The 16,484-nt window shown below is 40.8% G+C and overlaps 1 protein-coding gene across 2 annotated transcripts in view; it reads left to right on the top strand.

Annotated features, from left to right (window-relative positions):
* Positions 1–16,484, top strand: part of LOC145988613 (protein Fe65 homolog) — a 486,515-nt gene that overhangs the window by 74,056 nt on the left and 395,975 nt on the right. The window lies entirely within an intron of this gene.

Raw genomic sequence — 16,484 nt, 5'->3', positions numbered from 1 at the left:
ATTTGCGAAGATGGGATGAGTAGGGGCGCACACAAACATGAACACACACAAACATCCATGCCCAGGCCAGGATTCGAACTCGGTACCCATGGCGTCGTAGCGCAAAGTGCTAACCACTCCGCCACAATGGCTTACTTGAGCAGATTGGAGAACGTACGAGGGTCACTATTTATATTTTGAGCCTTGGCAACACTGATTGAAGTTAGGCGCGATTTGACGTTTGCACGGAATCGTCTGGCATTATTGAAAATAACGTACTTCAAATGTTTTGTCAATAGCTTCATTTGTGTTGTTTATGTTGCCTTGGAGATTGCGCAACAACAATAAAATGGACTTAACTCGTGAACATTTTCGTGCGATGATTTTTTACGATTTTCGACGTGGATTATCAAGACAAGAGTGCATCGATCAACTTACTTCCACATTTGGCGATGAAGCCCCATCCTTTGCCACTGTGAAACGCTGGTATAACGAATTTAATCGTGGCCGCCATTCGCTCACCGACGAGATTCGCGAAGGTCGTCCAAAATCAGTTGTTGTTCAAGAAAACATTGATGCTGTGCAAAACCTAATACTGCAAGATCGTCATGTGACATACTGTGAGATTGAGGCAACCATAGGCATTAGTTCCACCAGCATATATAAAATATTACATGATCATTTAGCTGTGAGAAAGGTATGTTCTCGGTGGATCCCACACAATTTGACAAAAACTCAAAAAGACGCTCGCGTCAATTGGTGCAAACAAATGCTCAATAAATACAATCGTGGTGCTTCAAAAGACGTATATAAGATTGTAACAGGTGACGAATCATGGATATATGCATATGAGCCGGAACGTAAACAGCAGTCGACTGTATGGGTGTTTCAAGATGAACCCAATCCAACAAAAGTTGTTCGCGCTCGAAGCACATGGAAACAAATGGTCGCCTGTTTTTTCGGGAAAACTGGTCATGTTGCAACTGTGCCTTTAGAGGAACGTAGAACGGTCAACTCTGAATGGTACACAACAATTTGTTTGCCAGAGGTCTTCGGTCAAATACGGAAAACAAACATACGCCGTCGGATCATTCTTCATCAAGACAATGCCAGCTGTCACACATCTCGTCTAACAACCGACTTTACGAACAGTCAAAAAATCGAATTGAAGGGTCATCCGCCGTACAGTCCTGATTTGGCACCCAATGACTTCTTGCCTTTGAGTTTTGAAAGTTGATAGAACATACAAAGCAAAAGGTTGTTGAATTAAGTAATAGGGATGGTATCGAGTTTAAATTTGATAGTCTCGGTCTCGTGTCAGTTCTCATTCTCGTATCGGTCTCACATCCTTGACTGGGTGACTTGGACTGTGCATATCAAAGGATACATTAGGTCCTCTCTTATGATGCAACATTGTAGACAATGGAGTGTTCAAAAGTTTTGAAAAAATCAGTTGCAGCTTAATTCGTATTTTTGTTAATTTGCGTCACTTTCCTGGTACTCTTTTCTAATCACGACCATGAGGATGGGTAACGATTAGATAAATTTAGGAAGCGACACTCGCAAAATAATAATAATATTAAATGCCCAAGCCAGGCTTCAAACTAGCACCTTAGGAGCTTCGGTGGCGAGATCGATAAGTCAACCACTTATCGCGCCCGTCTACCGAGCCGACCGGTTGCAGCTTAATGATTTACTGAAGAGAGAAGTGGACTTTATGTACACCCTATACATCCGAATATCAGATTGGAGTAAAATTGGTAAGGTTCTGATTGATATGTTTTATTTTACATCGAACCCGGATCGCTGGCGTCGTAGACGCTGTGCTAATCACTCCGGTACGGAGGCCGGCGGAATCGGCACACAAGGAAACCCTCATGCCTTATCCAGGATTCGGACCTGGGACCTTTGACTCCATAGCACTGAACACTCACCTATCTTCCACCACTTCATCAAAGCTATATGCGATCATTTACTGCATCATCCTCCCGCTTAGGAGTGAGTGGCTCAGTTTTGCGCATCAAGACGCCCTCTCAGCGCTACATATGGGCGTGCATGCGAACTTAATTTTGCCACGAAGGAACCCCGCTTGGATTATTTATTATGTGCATCCATCACTGGGAAGAGCCTGATTGCCAAGAAGATTGCTTCTGCATACGTGCCTTAACATGGCCCTCGTCCTTCTAGCGTTCACCCCATTTTTCTATTTTTTATTCGCCTCACTTTCGTACTTCTTCCTGCCGTAATGTGTGGTAAATAATATACGAAGGCCAAGACGACTGTTCTGGCATGGCTTGGGAAATTGGGAGATGAAAGTCGTGATGTTGTATGTGGCACTTGTGAAATAATTAGAGGCATGCATGCCAGTGTTAGAACGTTCAAGACGTAGTCGCCAATCCGAAAACTTAATAAAACATAATTGTAAATTGTTATAGTGATTATTAAATTATGAAAAGTTAAATTAATAGCATTTACAGTTTATTACAAATATGATTGAAATGCCCAATTTCAGTAATAAAGAAGAAATAATTGATTAAATTATTATTAATTAAAATTATTAACAATTATTAGTTAAATAATTATTTCAATAATAATTTGTCATACATGCTCAGCCCCTTAAGTTGCTATGTAGATAAATGTAAAACTATTCCCTGTACGGGGTAAACGAATTCAGAAATACGGCAATGTCAGGTGCATTTTTCACTCTTCGTACACACGGTTAGGAGCTTTTTTCATCTTCATTAATAAGAATGAGAAGTATATTCCAGGACGGTAGGGCCTCCCCGATGCCGCAGTGGTAGCGTGGTCGCCTTGTAACCAAGGGGTCCCGGAATCGATACCCGGTGGAGGCACATAGTGGTTCGGATCCCAGTTTGAACTGTAGGTCCAGTCCCGATTAACCTTACTGTGCATAAAGTGGACTTAAAACACAAAATCACTCAATCAATATTCCAGGACGGCTTAGAAATTATGGCTTTATCGCAATCCAATTATGTAGGTTGAAGTGCATATTTTGCAAATACGCTGTACAAAGAAACAAACTGCCGGAGTACTAAATGAGGCGAGTGTACAGTAACTGGCAATAATAATAATTTGACACCTTGCAAAGTGTTATGTGTGTTGCCTAACTCTACGGCGATAAGTGGATTTTAATAGCATATTTTCAATGGCAACTTCTACCACCGCCGTACAGTTAGGCAACACACGTAGCGCCTTTCAGGGAAGCGAGTATTTCAGGATTTAGGTGTCCCATTATTATTGCCGGTGACTGTACATTACATCATGGCATGGGGGCATACGGGTGGAGGTAGGGCCACACAGTTCACTATCTTGGACATTTGTGGAGGTAATGTGATCAGCACCACGCTCCTGTCACCTTTAGCCTACCAAAACTGCCCACAGGTACCCCTTTATTGCAGACTGGGTGAAATCCAGAGCCGCTCCATGCAGGGCCATTGCTTAAAAAATTCCCAACTGAATCACCCACACCGGGAGTCGGACCCGGTTTTCCCTTGTGGTAGTCAAACGCCATACCGACTGGGCCACCGCGGCTCTTGATTTGATATCAGCACTAAAAATAAAAAAAAAGCCTATCTCAATCAATATAAAGCATTAGTGCTTCACAACAGGTTGTATTAACCACACAACAACTATTGGAAGTCCGGAACAAATCCACTGCATACATCACTCCACCATAATTTACTGTTACTGCATCCTCACCGTTGAAATTTTGCAGTTGATTTTGATCACAAGGAGCACATCTTCTCTTCAGTTAATGGTCAAGCAGTTTGGCCTCCCCAGTGTCGCAATTATAACGTCGTCGTCTTCTAGTCCAGGGTTCTATAATACGTACTGTCATTCCCGATTAGCCTTCGTGTGCACAAAGTGGACTTCTGCAAGCGGCTTTTATTTGATGTCACGAAATAATTGCGAATGTAGGCAGCAGCGAAAAGCAAGCCACACGGAAATTACGTAAATTCTAAACAGATGTAATTTTTCAGAATTTGCAATGTCATAGCGGTTCGAAAGGAGGGGATTTTTGAAAACCTCTTAACTGGCCTGGGCTAAGTCGCCAACACGGTCTTAACTGAGAATACACATCACATTGCAGTTTTGTTGTCCACGATAAGGTTAATGTGAATGGGTTGGCTACAGAGTCCGAGTTTGTTTGTTTTTAGTCAACTTTAGACTCGATAGTGTAGGCCTAATTGGGACTGGATCCATAGTTTAAAGTGGGATCCAAAACACTATGTGACCACAGAGATAGTTTCACAAAGGCTCAAAATAATCCAGGCCGCTCACCGAACCTGATCTTTTTCCAGAACTGTCATGAACAATGAACCAACTCTGAAAGAACTTTTAAATGGTAAGCGTCGTCGCCTTGTATTCAGGGGGTCCCTAGTTCGATACTCGGTGGAGCCACATAGTGGTTCGGATTCCATTTTAAACTGTAGGTCCAGTCCCGATTAGCTTTAATGTGCCTAAAGTGGACTTAAAACAACAAATCAATCAATCAATTATTTTAAATGGTAAAGGGAATTTTCTTTTCCACTGTATTGCTAGATTTAGATAGGTCCTTGACCCAATGTGAAATAGATTTGTGGAATATCTCTCCTCTTCCCTACTTACTCCGTTCAAATGCTAGTGGAGAGCAGATTTTGAGTGGTCGAGCGACCGCAGAATCACTGATTTTTAATATAATGCCGTAACCGAAACTTGCAATACATTCCACCAATTCAAGTTTCAATAATGGCGCAGATTTTTTTATAGCAAATTACAGTCAATAAGTGTTGCCAACTACATGATGAAAAACTTCCCGCAGGAAACAAAAACATAGTTTACATATGTAGATAGTACGTAGTTAAAGTATGATTAAGTTGGAAATGTAATAACTGTGTATAACATATAACCCGCGAAATAAGCGCGTGATTTTGTTTTTCTACACGTTGCAAGGTGAGCCCACCGAGCCAATTCTCTCTGCGTTCATTCTTTCCCATTTATTCCATCATCTCTTCACAAGCCCCACCTCACCTTCGTGTTAAGTCCGAATCTTTCAGACGGGAGAAAAGGATATTTTGTGTTTGTGATTGTGCGTGGCTCCCGTTTCTTAGTTTCCCTCGCAATTTCTGCTGCATTCATTTAGCCTGTAGCCTGTATTTCTCTGCCGGATATTGTTCATACCCCTCGTGGGCTGTCTGGAGAGGGTATTTACTGGGCTCCAGCGACTGGAAGGCCGAGCGCAGTCTCTTGCTACAGAGCAATTAGAGTGAGCAGAGTCTTAAATATTGCTGCCTCTGCGCCATTCTGCTTCTGGGGCAAGAAAGCCATAGACAAAGATAGAGGAGTGTTTCGGTATAATGTACAGCATGCCTTTTGCAACAGGAAATTGGGTGTTTTCTGTGGAAAGACCCGAGCGACGATGATGTTACCTTTCTTCTCGTGTGTTGGGTTTTTTCGGCAAATATCTTCGGGCTAGGACTTGAGATATTAGCAGTTTAATATCGAACTACGTTATTCAGGTTAATTTTTTTTTAGCTAGATGTTTGGGTAAAAACGTATTTCTTCTGTTTCTTCGCAAGTCGGTCAAACTCGACCATATGGTTGCAATGTAATCTTGTCTTATTTCACATAAAAATGCATAATTTTACCTTTAGCACAAAAATCACATAGACTATTTGTAGGGAAAGAACATAAATGTACATATTTTAGACAACCCGAAGGTTTATGGCTGCAGCAACACAAGCCTTCCATCTGTCCCTCCTGGGTAAGATCAATCCAATCTTTTCCATCCTTACAGATTTCCTTTAGGTACATCTCAACGTTTTCCCTCCATCTTCGTCTTGGCCTTCCTACAGGCCTCTTACCATCAGGTTTCCCGACAAGAACCCTGTAAACTCTTCTTTCCTCTCCCGTTCGTGCCACATGGCCTGCCCATCTAAGTCTTCTTGATATAATTATTCTATTATCCGGACAGGAATACAAATTATGCAGTTTTATATTATGTAACCTCCACTTACCTGTCTCTTCATCCCTTTTAGGTCCAAATATGTTCCTAAAATTTCCGAATTCCTTATGTAAACGTATATTTTTGAGTTATTTCATAAAATAGACGAAACACGCGTTAAATTAGTAAATGAGCATCCTATTCGAGACATCACAATAAATAATTCTGAAGCGTTTGTCTGTATTGTGAATGAGTTTGATAAAATTAATGCATCGTCCATTGCGATTCTTCAAGTTTTATTGAAAGATGGATATCTACAAGACGATTTGGAGTGGCTGTCTGCAAATCTAAGCTTTTTGTGTGGCGTGATAGAAAAATTGAAAACTTCCACACAACTGCTTTGCGAAACACTGAAGGGCGCTGTTGAAGTTGAAAGGAAATTGTACTGTATCAGTGACACGCATGCAAGTTTAGAGACTAAATTCCGAAATCTGTTCGAAAAGTACCAAAAACTGTGTAAAGTTGCTCAGGTTCTGGAGAGTGAACGTGTAGCTAATATTGATGGCGTAAGTGTACATGAATTTTCGCGATACAATACAGTGTTCAGTGTCCATTTTCATTGGACAATTTTGAATTGCGCTTTGTTGTTCATTGTGGTGAACAAGATACAACATTCACTTATCTATTTATTAGAATATTAATTATAACAGTGAGTTAAAAAATATTTACTATATTTTTGTTATGTTTAATAAGTAGAATCTATTTTGTTTGACAGTTTTTGAATAAAAATATTTTTGACATTCAGCCCCATATTTCCTCTGCTTTTAGAACAGGATTTAAAGCACCTAATTGCAATTCCGCTCCCTATAGTGATAAGATGAAATGGATCAAGGGACATTCACAAACGTAAATGGACGACACGACAAAAACCCCACAGAGGATTGTACTGGCTATGAGTATAGATGCCAGTACTTCGTTAGCCTGCTACGTAAATGCAGTTCAGGGTGTACTAGGTGGAAGAGAGGTCGGAATTTGGGTCTTTGCAAAAGGTTCCTCTCGTGATTATGTTCAGTTCTGAATTTTGACTACTGTAGATTTTAAACCTGCTGAACATGTCGCTTGGACTGGGCCGTTTTCTCAATAGCCCTTTCTACTTCGTTGCACTTTGTGACTAGTTCGTCGCTTCTCTCCATTGAGCGAGAGTCATGTGTGTCGCAACTCCTGCTGGCGGCTGGGAAACAGCGAATCAGCCATCAGTTGAATTTTCCTGGACTGAGATCGGACATCGGGTCACAGGGTACCGAACGTGGTTCGCGGGACGAAACAAATGAACGTTGGGTCCACCATATGTTGCCAAATGTACTGTAAAGCGCGAGAGAGTCTTCTCGGGCAACGGTAAATGTCAGCAGCAGAAATCAGGGGGGTTAAAGGTACAACTGCACACCCGGTCCTGAACGATGAAGGACCATCCATAGGTCGGAATTCAGTCGGACACACAGTCATATAAAGACAACTGGCAAAAACAGAAGTACGCTTGGCAACGTTGCTTCGGGAGAGCGATGTGATTGATCCCTTCATCTTTTTCTTCGCAACTGAGTGTGTTGACACCCATCGGACCACACCCCCGAATATGATTGGGGGACAGAAATAGCCTTCAAGGTCAGCCGCCAGTTGGATTTGCTTTCAGTATAGCTGTACGGCAATGACAGCGTATTTCAATAGCAACTGTCCAAAAGCAATTTCGAGTTAGGCAACACACACAGCAGGGAAGCATTTCATGATGTGTCGCATTTTTATTTCTGTGACGGTACCAGTGTTCGGAAAGTTATTTTTTTAAAAGTGACTCAATTACAGTCGCAGTTACTTGGTTCAAAAAGTAACTGTTACTTGACACCTAAGTGTATGTTGCTTTTAAGTTACATTTTGCTTAAAATTTTCTCGCGAACATATTACATACAATCAGTGAACATTAATTGTAATAAAGTAAATGCATGAAGACTTAAATATGTTTTTTTATTTAGCACACAATGAAGCCTGGCTCCTTACCTTCTGCGATTCCACTAAAATCATTTCACCTTAACATCCAGAGAAGTCACGTAGTTGAAAACAGGGTTGCCAAATTTAGCTTTCATACCGAAGTTACAAATTTTCAAATTAACAATTTAAGTGTTTATGACGTTACGTCTATTGCAGAAAAGTAACTATTTTTACAGTTACAGCTACTTATTTTTAAAAATAGCTAGTTACATTTAGAATTTCTTCAAAGAATTAACTGTTACATAAAAGAGTTGGTGATCGGTATCCTTCTACTTTGTTACCAGAGGTTCGTCTGTATAAATAACACAATAAACACATACTACCTTCAAAGTTTCAAGCAGGGTTGTTAAAGTTCAATTCAGTCCAGGAACATTTTTTTTGTAGATTAATAAAAATGCTGTCCAGGAACCTTTTTTCAGGCTGAATTTAAATTCGGTCCATTAACCTTTTATTCCGAATCAATTCAATTCAGTAGAGTACTGCATCGGACCACTTTCGCTTGCTCAAACTTGTTAGAATCTTCCACGCTCGAGCGTGTTACGCTCGAACGTACCTCACTCGTGGTGGAATGATTGGCATTGTCCGTCCCGTATTTCAGAGCCTAATAAGCAGCACTGTCAACCTAAAACCCATACATGGAAGGAAACCACTCTATGCAATTACAATTCTAAATCATAATTTCGTATATTATTTAAGACTCAAATGCAGCACATGTGAAAGTATGCAAACCGAAACGTAAGATGGATACACATGCTGACAGACCTGCCTAAGCAATTACAAATATCGTATCACCGTACAAGAAGTACGTGTACATCATTGTTCACTTACCGAAAAGGATCATCATATTCTGCGAAATAAATAAATGCAGTTATAACATTGAATGGAACATCATTTCAATGTGAAAATAATCGTAGAAACATAAAATGTCAGTCTAGGTAGTTTCAGCCCATAATCATCTATTTCATACTCACATATCTCGGTAAGATATACCTAGTCTTACCATAAATACTGTCACAAAGTTTTAAGTAAATTGACACAAAATGCTGAGAGATATTTTAATATCCTAATAACATTACTGAAATGGATGCATGACAAATCAAAATCACAAATCAATATTCAAAATGGCCACCCTTAGCACGCACACAATCCGTAAGACTTTGTAACACTTTGAAGGCAGTTGCTCATTTTCCAGTCGATGCGTTGCGTAATTCAATTGATGCGTGGCCACAAAGACTTACGGAATGTGTGCGTGCTAAGGGTGGCCATTTTGAATAATGATTTTGATTTGTCATGCATCCATTTCAGTAATGTTATTAGGATATTACAATATCTCTCAGCATTTTGTATCAATTTACTTAAAACTTTGTGACAGTATTTATGGTAAGACTAGGTACAAAACTGCATTTTAACATGGAGATGATGACTATGTTATTTTTCAATTTCACTTCGTCTTTTACTTCACGATCAATATTTCAGGGCCCACTACCATAGACAAATCAGGGAAATACGTGTGGTTATAGGGTTCGAGAGTTCGAGTGTATTTCGCTCGAGCGGAAGAACTATCAATTCTGTGTGCCATCTAGCGTTGCCCGTGCGAACTATTTGCTTCTCGAGCGAAAAACGCTCATTGCAGCACTCTACTGTCCAGGAACCTGTTTTCAATGAAACAAAACGCAACTTGTACCGAATTGAAATTGTGCGAGAGAAAAGGCTCCCGTCCCTGGACCTTCAACAACCCTGGTTTTAAGTGACTTTGGTGACCTGCAAAAGATTGCCATCCTGTGTTCAAAATATACCAAGAGGAGGAAGCCAGTGAGCCTCAGCAAGAGACCGTTTCCTTCCTTTCGTTGTAGCCCGCTCCCCGGATTAATCGCCCAGGGCGGGGTTGCCTCTGAGTTCAGGTGTTCCGAGGGAGCTGGGACCATGCTGTCTGGCCCGGTCGGCCGCAGCAGCCGCCGCATGCATTTTCATTACATGGCTGGCGGATCGAAACATGGAGGCCAAGCTGTAGGGCCGCCTTGGGAATAGCTCGGGGATAGATGGATCGGCCCTCCGCATACAAGCAAGGATTCTAGACCGCCGAGATTGATGTGGGTTGCAGTTTCTGGACGGGCGCACCTCTTCCTCGCTGGGGCGTGGAATTTGAAAATCTTAACAGGCGGAAGCCAATTTTTAACAGACCACCGTTTTTTGTTGTTGGAAGATTTTAGTATTTCTCCCCTCCGCCTTCTTGTACTTTATTTGTCATTTTAGTGGAAATAGTTTACGCAAAGAGTTTAAACAAGTACAGGGTGTTTTAAAAGTAGCGCATCCCTTTGATCTCGTATACGCTGTAAAAGGTTGACCGTCAATTTCCGCTGCCATCTAACTACTGTAGAAAATGACGACCGTTTTAAGGCATTGGCTGTCATTACATAGTTAACCTAATTAATGTAATTTTGATGGTGTATAATACATATATACTTTAGGGATGGCCAAATCCGGAGTTTTTATTCGGTTATCGGATAATTTTCTATCCGGATATCAGATATTCTGATTATCCGGATATCCAAATTATCCGATATTCGGATTATCCGAGATGTTCGGTTATCCAAATGTGTGCATTATTCGGACTGTTGTATGGTTTATCCGTTTTACGGGCTATCCACATATACTTTTGTTTGTCATGTGTCATGCTTATATTTCACTGTACGGATTTTCTACAAATCCTTCATCAAATCTGTACTATTCGGATATCCGGATTATCCGTTACATCCAAAACGGATATCGGATAGCCATGGGCCTCCCCGATGGCGCAGTGATAGCGTTGTTTCCTTGTAATCAACAGGTCCCGGGTTCGATACCCGGCGGAGGCACATAGTGGTTGGGATCCCATTTTAGACTGTAGGTCCAGTCCCGATTAGCCTTACTGTGCATAAAGTTGAACTAAAACACAATCCTCATATACAGGGTATGCACAAATGAATGGTGCGGTTATAAATGTCAATAAAGATTTTATTTTTCAACTTACGTGGTTGCAGCAAACAAACACTGTTAGAGGCGGAAACTGTCCCAGTTTTTGATATGGGAGATAAAATTACAATCCTTCAATGTGGACTTCCCAGTTCACACGACACACATCAACGTGGTAATCAAACTCGTTCCAGACATGGTGTAACATGTCCACTGTAATGTCCTGCACTGCATGAATTATCCGATCACGAAGTTGCTGGATGGAAATTTATTAAAGTTTATGCACAACCAATGCCAACTTCCAAAATCTGAAAAATTCAGGGAAATAAAACTGTGAGTAAAAAAAGTAATGAAAAAGCCAAGGAATTTGGAAAATACATCCAGAAAACCTGGAAAAATCTGAAAAAATCAAGTATTTTGCTTTATTTGTTAGGAAATGGGAATGAAAGTTGATTCTACCAGACCCAGACTTTTTAAGAAAGATATTTTATGTGAAATGCTTTTATAGTTTATTTTACATTTATATTGAACAGTGTGGTACATCTAGATTCTCTTGGATAAGAAGTGCAGTTCAATACTTAAAATTGGGTTATTGGAATGCAATCGCCTCGGGTTTTCTGTACCCCAGAAACGGCAATTTTGTTTGTTGACCGACCCGGACAGCTAAAAGTGCGCCTCGTCAGACATCAGGAGGTTGTCGACAATGCGTGGATCTTGTACCCACATATGGAGAAACGTGTCACAAAACTGAACACGTGCCACTTTGTCGGGTGGGTTCATTACTTGTACTACTTTATCATTCAACCACCATGTGATATGTGTACGTAGAGAAGTACAAAAGTTTCCTGACCAGAATACGTAACTAACTAACTAACTCTCTAGCCTTCTTAAACCCGAAGGCTGATGGCTGCAACAACATAAGCTTTCCATCTGTCCCTATCGTGCGCAAAATGAATTCAATCTTCTTCATCCTTACCGATTTCCTTTAGGTCCATCTCAACATTACCCCTCCATCTTCGTCTTGGCCTTCTTACAGGTCTCTTACCATCAGGTTGCCCAACAAGAATCCTGTAAACTCTTCTTTCCTCTTCCATTCGTGCCACATACCCTGCCCACCTAAGTCTTCTTGATTTAATGATTCTAATAATATCTGGAGAGGATTACAAATTGTGCAGTTCTGCATTATATGACCTTTTCCACTCACCTGTCTCCTCATTCCTTTTAGGTCTCAATATTTTCCTAAGGATTTTATTTTCAAATACTCTTCATTTATGTTCCTCTTTTAATGTAAGGTACCAAGTTTAAGATCCATATAATACTACAGGGAAAATTACTGTTTTGTATATTTTAACTTTTAGTTTCTTAGATATTATAAAAAAAAAAAGGTAAAGTGCTCCCCTGTGCATAGCACCACGCCATGAAGGCGTATAGGGGGTGTGGGGGTAACGCCCCACACTTTCTTGATCCGGTCGTTGTTGGGGGTGATGTGATCAGCATCACGCCCCTGACCGCCTTTACCCCCCAGGGTTTCCCCCAGGTACCCATGTTATTCGACGCTGGGTGGGCGCCGGGGCCGCTTCCATCGTTAGAAAAGTTCCCGGATTTGAACCGGCCGGGGATCGAACCCGGGACCTTGAGCATGGTAGTCAGACGCGTTACCGACTGAGCCACCGCGGCCACTTAATATTATACGAGAAAATAAAAGTTTATGAAGATAAAAGTAACACGCGTTTCGTGAATTAAGTCAATTAAGACCAAAATACATAAGTAAAACAGATTGGTAACATTTTTTTTTCACACAAGACTATATTTCACACCTCCTTTCGTTGATGGGAAAGGCTTCTTTGTACCGAACGTCTTTCAGATTCAAGGTCCAGATCTGCTTCGCATAAATTGTATGCACTTATTGTTGAGGAACGTAAGAGTTCATTAACACGAGTTGCATTAGTCATAACTTTAATGAAAAAGAGAAAAAATGAAGTGCTCCTTCCTTCCCTTACTTTGCCTAATGTTTCCCAACATGCAAGCGGTTGTGAAATACGAATCGAATCGAAAATCGATAGCCTGGACCCCTCGACTCGACCTTCGCGTGTTCTCTCTAGACAATCGATCTGGGAAAGCCGTAAATCTTGGATGAAGGGTTTAAGAAAACGCTCCTGCTTTCTGCTGCGAATGACAGCTGTGGCAATATCAACATGAACATGCCTTGGGATTGTGAGAAAAACAATTGTGCAACAATGTTATGAAACTGCTGTTCTTCAGCAACGGAGAGCGATACATTCATGTTCACTGCTGTGTCAGTGGTCTTCAGGTGTGTCGCAGAATTGAAGTACCAGGCTCTATGACGGAATGCTGTTGGTTCTGGATTCGAATCTTGGGAAAGTTCCTTGAAGTTATCTTGTTCTGGTTTATCAATTGATACACCCGTTCAGATACTGTTTAATAAGAGAAATGATGGTCTATGATCGTGAATTTCCGCTGCCCTACACATCTGTAAAGAAAATGAAGACAGTGACTGTTTTTGAAGTATCATCGGCTAATACTTACTTGAGCGTAATTGGTATAATGATAATGGTCCAATTAGAAAAAAAAGTTTACAATTAGTATCTGTAAGCAAAATAAAGTAGTCAAATTTGATTTTTTTCAACGCTGTACTGTATGCCTGCCTATGTACCTTGTTAGTTTGTCTGAAGTATTTTTTTTAAGTTAACTTTTTGCACAGGTACGATAATCAGGACTGGACTTACAGTTTCAAGTACGATCCGAACCAGTGAGAGATTCCGCCGGGAATCGAACACAAAACACCTTGATTACAAGTCGACGGCGTTACTACTACGCCATCGGAGAGGCCGCTTATATATGTAATAATATGTGTGTCCGTCTGTGTTTAATATTCCGACCGACGCTTAGTGATCTTTGAAAGGATGGGAGGTTACGTGTATTTTTTTTTATTATTATTATTAGTCAGCCCTCATTTTACACACCCTTTTCTGTATTTGACGTACTGGTCCAAAGGGGAGGTGGGATATGAGCCCCACCAACCCACTCTTGTGCACGCCACTGCCTACGCTATATTTATTTCCCATTCTAGGCTGAGAGGTGACGATCAGAATACGCCTGTACATACGAGAGAAAGGTATGCGTCTTTAACAAAATACGGTTAAATTTTAACAGTAGAATGTTGTGCATTTTAGGTTGGGATTCATATGACCGTCTTGCGTTGCCCAATGCCGATCCCCGTAGCTACCAAAATACACTACATTTATGGTAATTGATGTAAAGCCACATGAGGTGTCCTCGTAGCATTGTTTTACTCAATACATGCTTAAAGGAAGTGTAGAAAGCTGGTAACAACTTAACGTTTTTCGTTGTATTTTTCATGGAGGAAGTAATTTAGGAGATATGGAACAAATTCTTTTCTGTCTTGAGCTGAAGAAGCAATTCAGACTAAATAATTTGGACATTTGGCTAATAAATCTGATTTTTACGATTTGGAGTCAAACTATCTGTCACAATAGTAGTTTTCTGTATCCAACAAGGAAGCTCTTTGGGGTTATCACACGTCTTGCCAAGATGGCGGCGGGAAGAAAGAGAGAAAGAGAGGGTTGACGTATTTTGACATCTGGCGTCGGGGATTCCAATCCGTCCATCCATTTACCCTTCCCTTATTTCCTTTGGCGAACCACTCTTCCGTGTTCTTTTCTTTCCCGATGTCTGCAGCGCCCCCTGCACGGACGTTAGCGGTTTATGACGGTTATCAAAGAGAGGAAAAAATCCACCAAGACTGACCTTCGTCGCTAATAAAGCCCGAAGTGGAAGAATAGGCGTCCCGTGTTTATCGACGTCTTGGAGTGGATTTCTCGACCGGCGATGTTTACAGTCGAATTACGCCCGTTCCTTCTGCTCTGGCTGCTTTCATATTTTTTTGTGGGTTTCACTCTCCTTCCGTCTCAACAAAGAAAATACACTAGTTTTGTCACAGTATAAGACAGGAAATCTATCATAAACGTTCGGCGCAGCACAGACAGCTTGATTTAATGTAAATCAAATGGGAAGTGAACCAGTATGAGCGCTCGGTTCCATTTCGGTAGACTTCGTTACATCTTCTGCATAGAAGTTCCCATTTCTGTATGACGCCCCCGATTAAAGTTTATCATATTCTCTTGACAAATATATCATGCCACCCAATATCTATGTTTTCGTTTGCAACGTTTGTGTTCCTCTTGTCCCCCCCCTCCCCTACTCATCCTCCGTATAAGTGTTCAGCTCTAACATTCTCCCACAAACTACTATTTTGGTGAGTTCCACATTGTAACGTCTATCCCTCTGGGTTTCGTGGGGTGTGAACGGGTGTACTTCTCTGAAGGCACCAAAATACCAACATCTCTTCCACGTTCATTCAGTGTAAAATTAGCAGTTTTGTATGAAACTGAAATTTGGGACCGTAATGTGGAAATCACAGATTATATGCGTTTCAAAGGATTAGTTCTGTGTGATAATACCAAAGTTCTCGATAAGTTTTATCTGTTTCCGAAACTGGTAAAATTGATTGATTGATTGAATTGGTGTTTTAAGTCCACGTTATGCACAGTAAGCCTAATCGGGACTGGACCTACAGTTTAAAGTGGATCCGAACCACTATGTGCCTCCATCGGGTATCGAACCCGGGACTCCTTCATTACAAGGCAACGACGCTACCACTGCGCCATCGGGGAGGCCCTCCGAAACTGGTAAAAGTAAGAAAATTTGTCCCTCGTGTGAAAATCCGTGTATATCTATAGTATCCTACTGTCGAAATAGCAGGATATATGAGTTTTACAAGCCCAGTTTTGCATATGTAGTACACTCTGGGCAGCATTTTTGTACGCTAACTAGATCATACTATCAACCAGTATAATCCTCTGTGCGTATTTGTTGTGTCGTCCTCTTGATCCATGTCAACCTATCACCATTCATCCCTATCATCGCGATTAGCCAAAAGTCGAAGAAAAGCGACGCTAATAAAATAAACCACCAGTTTTTTTGTGCTTTAGACCTTTTTTACAGTATGTGTTTTACCGAATACAGCAAAATTATTAAAACAATAAAATTCTTCTGGTTTGCATCAAGTCCTGATGAAATAAGTTAATGTATGCTTCTTCTGATTTGAAACATGAATCGGTGTGAAAGTTTCATCTTTGTGTAACCGTTCTCAGCCCTATGGGTAACATGATGATGCTGATCAAGTATTTGTGACTAGACGGAACTGATTTTCCTGACCTGTCGGAAAGTTCTAATATGTTGGTTTGATGTAAGATGGCTACCATTCCCACAATATTAGCAGAATAAATGTTATTTCTACTTCTGTTTAATAAACTGCGAGTGTAAAACAACACTTTACAAAGAAACATTTCTTTCATGAGTTTTTATGCCCTTTTGAGGCACGCTAGTTGAACCTATCTGGGCATTAAAGTCCTCTTAGAAGAAAATATTATGACGTGTATGGGCGTAACTTTGGACCTAACTGCTAACTTTTGATGAGCAAAATCAAAATGTTTTTCATTCAATAAAAATAGCGTCCAGGACTATTTTG

Source organism: Lepisma saccharinum, chromosome 6 (genome assembly GCF_977018435.1).
Source record: "Lepisma saccharinum chromosome 6, izLepSacc3.1, whole genome shotgun sequence".
In the NCBI taxonomy this organism is placed as follows: Eukaryota; Metazoa; Arthropoda; class Insecta; order Zygentoma; family Lepismatidae; genus Lepisma; species Lepisma saccharinum.
This window is presented reverse-complemented; position numbering and strand designations above follow the sequence as displayed.